General features: G+C 41.8%; 1 pseudogene; it reads left to right on the forward strand.

The window, feature by feature from the left end:
* The first annotated feature begins 6,985 nt into the window (after positions 1-6,985).
* On the forward strand, positions 6,986-8,327 carry LOC110287865 (tubulin alpha-1A chain-like; annotated as a pseudogene).
* Positions 8,328-8,544: the final 217 nt, after the last annotated feature.

Raw genomic sequence — 8,544 nt, forward strand, 5'->3', positions numbered from 1 at the left:
ATGAATATCCACATAGGTAAGCATGATAAAAGAGGTCATTCCTCAAATGCAGGTCAAGACTAATCACTGTGTAACAGTGAAATTCCCATCTTAGATCATTTTACCTGAAAACCAGAGCAACAAACACCCAAGAAATTGAGCAGGGGCCCTCATGTCCATGCTGAGTCCTGACTGAAATGACAATGGCACATTGTGTGATGGTATATGAAGAAGTCCCCAAGGTTATGCAGTGAAGGTATGCAGATCATTGAGAACCAGATATTGCTGGGCACGACTGCAATGCTTATTCATCTCAGGACTTGGCAAAAGACCGATGTCCCCAGACACCTGAGGTCAAACCATTTATATGTCTCCAGAGAATGAATTTCTTTTCAAATATTTAAAATTATAGATGACATTTGTAATGTAGGTAGTCTCTATTTTGAATAATATATTCCAATGAAATACTACTGTAATATAGAAGAGTATCCTGCTGACAGGGAATATACAACAGAGAAGAAACTATATGATTTTTAATTCACTCAAATAATTACAAAAGGGCGATTTATCATAACAATCTTCACTGAATTAGAACATAAATTTTATGGTTTTAACTCTCCTAACAACAGTTCAAAGAGAGGAAAAACACATCATGTGCGCATATAACAACTTAATCTGAGCAACCTGAGCCCTTGAAGTTCTGACTCCAGTGCAGATGGAAGTGCTTTCATACTTAGAGACTAAATGGGTACTACTATTGCTCAGTTTGAGATCCCCCATATTTTGATCTTTTCTATTGCTTGCTATTATTTATCATAGTTTCTCAACATACTGGTTTCAACTGGCGATAATACAATTGAGTGGTATAAAGTAAAACACTGCTATTTTCACTTTTTGTACTTGAGCACTTGAGCAATAATTCGAGGAAGAGTCCTGATTCAGAGAGCAGCCTCGAAATCTGTGGGTGGGTCAAAGACTCCAAACAAGCTCACATGAAGAAAGGTTTGTGCATCCTTATTACACAAATATTTGGATACCACATATCACACATCAATGTCTTTGTCTTGACTATCAAACATTATTCATCATCAGAAAATGCAATCTCTCCGTCTTCAATACTTTGTCCTCAAGCGAGGGAATCCTTGGGGTCTTTCAGAAGCTAACTATGAAAGACCCTACAATGTTGCAGCATGAGACTGAACACACTGATTTTCTAAGGGAGAGAACAAACACCTAGTCATAAGGCAACTTCTTCAATTATACAAAGCACCGTCCCCATCAGACGTACAGCACAACAGCTTTTGGATGGATTAATAGTAATGCTGCTTCCTCTGCCTCTTTCCTGCACTCGCTTTCTGTTGATATCTAAAACCTGTATCTGTGTCTCTCTTTGATTGTAGGAGCTTGTAAGACATTTCTGAGTTCTCACATAATAACAACAGGATCTAAGGAAAATTCACTCAGGACACTTTCAATTCATAAGTGGAGGAGGACAAGTCCTGTCAACCTAAAACAACAGTTGAATCATTAGTTTGCAGGGTATCTGGGATCTGAATTCTTATCATACCTCCTTTAATGTTATGTGCAAACTCAAAGGCAATTTCAGAAATATTCAGAATTCCTTTAATCATTTAAGTACTAAATGATTTTGTTTTGGATTATAATTTCATAGGAAAGTGTGCATTGATGGTATAATAGTGAGCATTTCTGCCTTCTGAAAACATTCAAAAACTTCTTAAGAGATTCTAATTCATACATATTGAATAAATGCCTGTACATGTTGAAGTTTGTGTGACCTCTTAAACTGTTGATTAATAAACAGATCTTTTGATTTCTTTCCAGTCTTAAAAAGGGTCATGTTCTTAGGAAAGGATACAAGTTCAGGAGTAATGGATCTCACTGAACCTTCCCATTACTATGCAAGTCTAGGTTCTAGAAGTTTTAAATTGAAATTGACATGTTGATAGAACATGTCAGATGTAATTAAGTTACAGGTTTTAGATGACATGAACATTCTGAAGTGCATGGGTATGTTTAATCACTTGTGGGGGTGAATATAATCATGTGTGTTTTTCTAATAGTGAGAAAGATAGTTGAGCTATCAAGAGCAGTTGTTACAGTGGAAAAGAGAACTGTGGGGGATAGTGCCCATCGTTCAGGTTAAGGCAGTATTCTTGGAAGAATTATGTTACCATTAGACTATGATCCCTGGAGTCTAGAGGATGCCCACAGATCTCCTTATCCCTGAAGTTGATTCAGCAGATGGCTAACATGCAGAAATGTAAGAATATTATTTTTTTAATCAGTTCTGAAGCTATTGGCATTTAGCCACACAAAACCAATTGAAAATTCTGTCTTTTGTTTCTCTAAGACTGTGGCTTTCCTTAATACTCCAATATTTCTAGTTCCATCCATTTGCCTGCAAAACTCAGGATATCCTTGTTCTTAATAGCTGAGTAGTATTCAATTGTGTAAATGAACTACATTTTCTGTATCCATTCTTCTGTCATGGGACATCTAGGCTGTTTCCAGATTCTGGCTGTCACAAATTAGGCCTCTATGAACATAGTTGAACATGTGCCCCTGTGGCATACTAGGGCACCTTTGGGGCATATTTCCAAGGCTTGTATAGCTGGGTCTTCAGGTAGATCTATTTCCAATTTTCTAGGGAACCTCCAGATTTATTTCCAGCCTGGTTGTATCAGTATGCAATCCCACCCGCAATGGAAGAGTGCTCCTCTTTCTCCACATCTTCTCCAACATGTGTTGTCACCTGAGGTTTTTATCTTAGCCATTCTGATTGGTGTAAGGTGTTGTTTCAATTTGCATTTCTTTGAATATTTCTTCTGGTACTTCTCAACCATTCAAGATTCTTCAGTTGTGAATTCTCAGTTTGGTTCTATATGCCATTTTTTATTGGGTTGTTTGGTTTTTTTTTGTTGATTATCTTCTTGAGTTCTTTATATATTTTGGATATTTGCCCTCTATTGGATTTGGGATTAGTATAAAATTTTCCCAATCTGTAGGTTGACAGTTTGTCTTACTGACTATGTCCTTTGCCTTATAGAAGCTTTCCAGATTCATGAGGTCCCATTTATCAATTCTTGATCTTAGAGCATGAGCCATTGGAGTTCTATTTAGGAAATTTCCCCCCATGCCAATGAGTTCAAGGCTCTTTCCCACTTTCTCTTCTATTAGATTCAGGGTTTGATTTTATGTTAAAGTCCTTGATCCACTTAGACTTGAGCTTTGTGCAAGGTGATAAATATGGATCTATTTTCATTTTTCTACATACAGACAGCCAGTTAGACCAGCACCATTTATTGAAGATGCTTTCTTTTTTCCATTGTATATTTTTGGAGTGAGGTACAGAACACCCAAGATACAGTCCAAAGAACTCAAAATGGTCAACAATTTGAAAGGCCCAAGTGAGGACACCTCAGTCCCACTTGGGAGAGAGAAGAAAGCATTCACAAGTGGGGAGGGACGGAGGAGTCTGAGAGGGAAAAATGCATGGGAGGGAAGTTTGGGAGGGTGGAGAGGGGTACCTGATCTGGGGGAGAGGGAAAAGGACTGAAGTCCTGAAGACCAGCAGAAAGAATGGAAACAGGCAACCTCGGGAAATAGGAGGGTGGGAGTACCCTCCAAAGTGCACCAGAGGTCCGGAAGGTGAGAGACTCTCAGTACTCAAAGGGAGAGACCTTAGATAAAATGCCAGACAGTGGGCAGAGGGAATAGAGCCCACCGCCAGCAGGCAGACAGGAAGGCATACATCAAATGAAGGATGGGGTTGCCATCCCACAGTCACCACTCTAACCCATAATTTTTCCTGTTTGAAAGAAATATATGGATGGAAATGGAGAGGAGCCTTGTGAGGCAATGGGCTAAGACAGCCTGGTCTCCAATCAACCTGAGGTCTTGAACCCCAGTGGGACGCGGTGGGTGGTAATTTCCACCTACATGGGACAGAAGGTATTCGATCATGTTTCCTGGACCCCTGTCTCCTGTTGAAGTTACTGCCCCCACAGCCACCACAAGAGAGGCATGTGGCTAGTAGTCACCAACATCCCAAGCTTCTGTCATTCTGGCTAGACTCCTCCCCACAATTACCTAGTAACAGCAAGATAGCCAAGCCCACTATAAAAGGGGCTGCTTAGCCCTACCTCACTCTCTCTAAGCTTTTACCTCTCTTATTCTCTAGCCTTCCTTCTCTCTCTTCCCCCTTCTTTCCACACGGCCATGGCTGGCCTCTCTCTCTCTCTCTCTCTCTCTCTCTCTCTCTCTCTCTCTCTCTCTCTCTCTCTCTCTCTCTCTCTCTCTCTCTCTCCTCTCCTCTCCTCTCCTCTCCTCTCCTTTCTCCTTGCCTTTCTACAATAAAGCTCTAAAACCATAGACTCTTTCTGAACATAAAGGCACACCATGCTTGAACGATGGGATAGGCTTTCTCCTAATGAACCATGTCTAGCCTTCCTTCAGAAGGCCTTCCTATGCTGCAGCCAAGGACTGGACTAAGGACTCTCGCCTGCATGGGAACCACCCAGCTCCTGCCTCTCCCCCTGCCCTCTTCCTTTATCTCCTGGGCTGAGTGCTGCCTGGGGGCCCTATTTTGTTCTCTGCTCCTCCATGGTATTGTGCGAGGGATGCTGGAGGCTGAGAACCTGGTACCTGGGGCTGCCCCTTGTCCACCATCCGCCATCTCGGGTCAGTGGCCTAACACAGCCAGAGGTCCACCCGGAGCTGCATGGAAAGTGTCTGGCAGTCCTCCCGCATCCCTCCCCCCCACCCCCCAGAGAACTGGAATTCTGGCGGGATATGGGTTTTCTCCCATTCCCCCTTTTCCCCTTTCTCCCCTACACCCACAGCCCCGGAGAGCCTGAGGTAAATAAGGTCCAGTAACAGGCCCAAGGTGGGATCCAGCTCAAGGAGAGGTACCAAGGCCTGACACTATTACTGAGGCTAAGGAGCGCTCAACGAAAGGGACCTATCCTGATTGCCCTCCAAAAGACCCAACAAGCAGCTGAAAGAGTCAGATGCAGGTATTTGCACAATCAATGGACAGAAGCGGCTAACTCGTGTTGTTGAAATATGGAAGGCTGATAGAAGCTAAGGAAAAGGGTGATCCTATAGGAGGACCAGCAGTCTCAATTGATCTGGATTCCCTAGATCTCTCAAACACTAAAATGGCAAACAGGAAGCATTCACCAGCTGATATGAAGCCCCCCAACATACAGTTGGGGACTGATGGGTCTGCATTCATTCAGAGATGATGCTCCTAACCTTCAAGAGACTGGAAGCCCCAGTGAGTATAGAGGTCAGTTGGGGGGAGGAGACATCCATGAAGACAGGTGTGGGAAGGAGTTATGGAATGTAGAACAGTCAGAGGGTGGATCAGAGGTGTAGGGGTGGATAAAATATGGAGTGTGAAAAATTAAATTATTAAAATTTAAAAAAAAGAAAACAAAAACATACTCCAACATTTCTAGAATTGTTATCAGGTGGTGATATTGTGAAATAAGTTAACTTTAAAATGGGAGAGTTTCAGCATTATTTGTGGCTATGAAGCCCTGATTGTCAGCTGTGAATAAATCTGGGGGGAGGGGGGACTTGAAAAGTAAGTTTGAAGAAAGAAATTTTTTTATTTTTTTATTTTTCTCTCTCTCAGAATCACAAATGTTGGCCCATCATGATTCCAATGTATTGTTTCTGGGCCTATGTTGACAAAGAGCATGGTGATAGAAAGTATATGAAGTAGAGAAGCTTTTTTAAAGAATTAAAAAATGAAAACTATATATAGGGACCATGAGATACTAAAAGACAAGTGCTAAAAACAAAAATGAAAATCAGAAAGTATTTTTTCTTCAGAAACACTATGCGGTTAATTTTTGCTCTAACTAGTCTTATTTTCTTCCACTTCATAAGGTTTCCTAATGGAATAATCTACTAAAGATTAAATTTTCAACTGGGCACTTGGGGAAACACTATAGATTCAAATTACAACATCACTTCAGGCCCCAAATGTTCATCCTTGTCTTAAATTAAAAAAAAAAAAAAAACATTGAGGCCAATTATTACTCTGTCAATCCTTACAGCTCTTGTATTTTGTAAAAATGAAGTCAAAAGGACCATGATTTTAGCTGTAAGATCATATAAAATCTGTACAAAGAGAAGCTGGTTATTGTACTAAATATCTGTAATGGTAGAATTCATGACACTTATTGAGGAAAATATTCTGTGTAAATATAGCCTGTTCTACTTAAGACAAAAATGCTACACAGAAAACAACTCTCTGTAGTAAACTTAAAAGAAAACACATCAAGAACAAACCCAATTCTACATGAAATTATATATTCAGAATGATTTGCTACAGAGTATAATTAATTAACTCAATAAAATGTTCCAAGAGAGTGGATATGTAGAGTATTAGTTAAAATACATGAAATTCCTTATTTACTGTTGCAAAAATTACAATACTTAAAATCCAGAACTTAATCAAATAATAGCTTGTAAATGAAAATGTGCTAACACAGCCAGCAAGGATGAAAATGATGAAGAATTGATTTGTGTGGTTTGCTGACTTAATCTCAGCTACATAAGAGGAAATATTAATTGTTTAGACCTCAAAACACTGAATCTAAAATATAATTTAGCTAGTGGATATAATGATGGATTTCAACCTAAAATGTAATGCATAGAAACTATGTACTCAAAGCAGGTTCTCTTTTTTTTTCCCCTTTTTTCATTAGATATTTTCTTTATGTACATTTCAAATGTTGTCCCCTTTCCTAGTTTCCCCTCCGAAAAATCCCCTATCCCCTCCTCTCTCCCCCTTCTCCCCAACACACACACTCCCATTCCTGGTCCTGGCATTCCTCTATACTGGGGCATAGAGCCTTCACAGCACCAAGAAAGGCAGGTTCTCTTACATGAACCACCTAAGAGTCGTGCTGTAAGAAGCAACACCTCCTCCTTGACTTCACCATTCCCTGGCAGTCGCGAAGCAGCAACCATGCATGAGTGCATCTCCATCTACTCCATCTACCTTGGCCAAGCTGCTGTCCAGATCAGCAATGCCTGCTAGGAGATCTACTGCCTGGAACATAGCATTCAGCCCCATGGCCTGATGCCAAGTGACAAGACCTTTGTGGGAGGCAATGACTCCTTCAACACCTTCTTCAGTGAGACAAGAACTGATAAGCATGTGCCAAGGGCAGTGCTCGTAGACCCACAGTTATAGACGAAGTTTGCACTGGCACCTACTGCCAGTCCTTCCACAAAAGCAGCTCATCACAGGCAAGGAAGATGCTGCAAATAATTATGACGGTGGCTACTATACCATTGGCAAGGAGATCCTTCACCTTGTCTTGGACAGGATCCACAAGCTGGCTGACCAGTGCACGGGTCTCCAGGGCTTCTTGGTTTTCCACAGCTTTGGTGGGTGAACTGGCTCTGGGTTCACCTCCCTGCTTATGGAGCAGCTTGATTACGGAAAGAAGTCCAACCTGGATTTCTCCAATTATCCAGCACCACCCGCCAGGTTTCCACTGCTGTGGTAGAGCCCTACAATTCGATACTCACCACCCACACACCCTGGAGCACTCTGATTGTGGCTTCATGGTAGACATTAAGCCAACTATATCTGTCGTAGAAACCTCAACATTGAGCGCCCAACCTACACTAACCTAAACATGTTGATAGGTCAAATTGTGTCTTCCATCACTTCTTCCATCAGATTTGATGGGGCCCTGGATGTTGAGCTGACAGAATTCCAAACCAACCTGGTACTCTACGCTCGAATTTACTTCCCTCTGGCCACTTATGACACTGTCATCTCTGCTGAGAAAGCCTACCGTGAGCAGCTTTCTGTAGCAGAAATCACCAGTGCCTGCTTTGAACCAGCCAATCAGATGTTGAAATGTGACCCTTGCCATGGTAAATACATGGCTTGCTGCCTGTTGTAGCGTGGTGATGTGGTTCCAAAATATGTCAGTGCTTCCATTGCCACCATCAAGACCACGTGTACCATCCAGTTTGTGGACTGGTACCCCACTGGCTTCAAGGTTGGCATTAATTACCAGCCTCCCACTGGTGGTCACCTGGCGAAAATCCACAGAGCTATGGGCATGCTGAGCAACACCACAGCCATTGCTGAGGCCTGGGCTCACCTAGATAGCAAGTTTGATCTGACTTATGCTAAGCATGCCTTTGTGCACTGGTATGTGGGTGAGGGCATGGAGGAGGGGGAGTTCTCTGAGGCCCGTGAGGACATGGTTCCCCTCGAGAACGATTATGAGGAGTTTGGTGTGGATTCTGTGGAAGGCAAGGGTGAGGAAGAAGGAGAGGAATGCTAAATTAAATGTCACAAGGTTCTGCTTCCACAGGGATGTTTATTCTGTTCCAACATAGAAAGTTGTGGTTTGATCAGTTAATTTGTATGTGGCAATGTGTGCTTTCATACAGGACTGACTTATGGATGATTTTTCAGAGACCCAAGCTGTCCACTTCACTGACAGGTTTTAAATAAAATACTCCCTCTCTTAAAAGAAAGAAAGAGAGAAATTATGTTTT

Source organism: Mus caroli, unplaced genomic scaffold (genome assembly GCF_978045245.1).
Source record: "Mus caroli unplaced genomic scaffold, Mus_caroli_1 scaffold_7, whole genome shotgun sequence".
Taxonomy (NCBI): domain Eukaryota; kingdom Metazoa; phylum Chordata; class Mammalia; order Rodentia; family Muridae; genus Mus; species Mus caroli.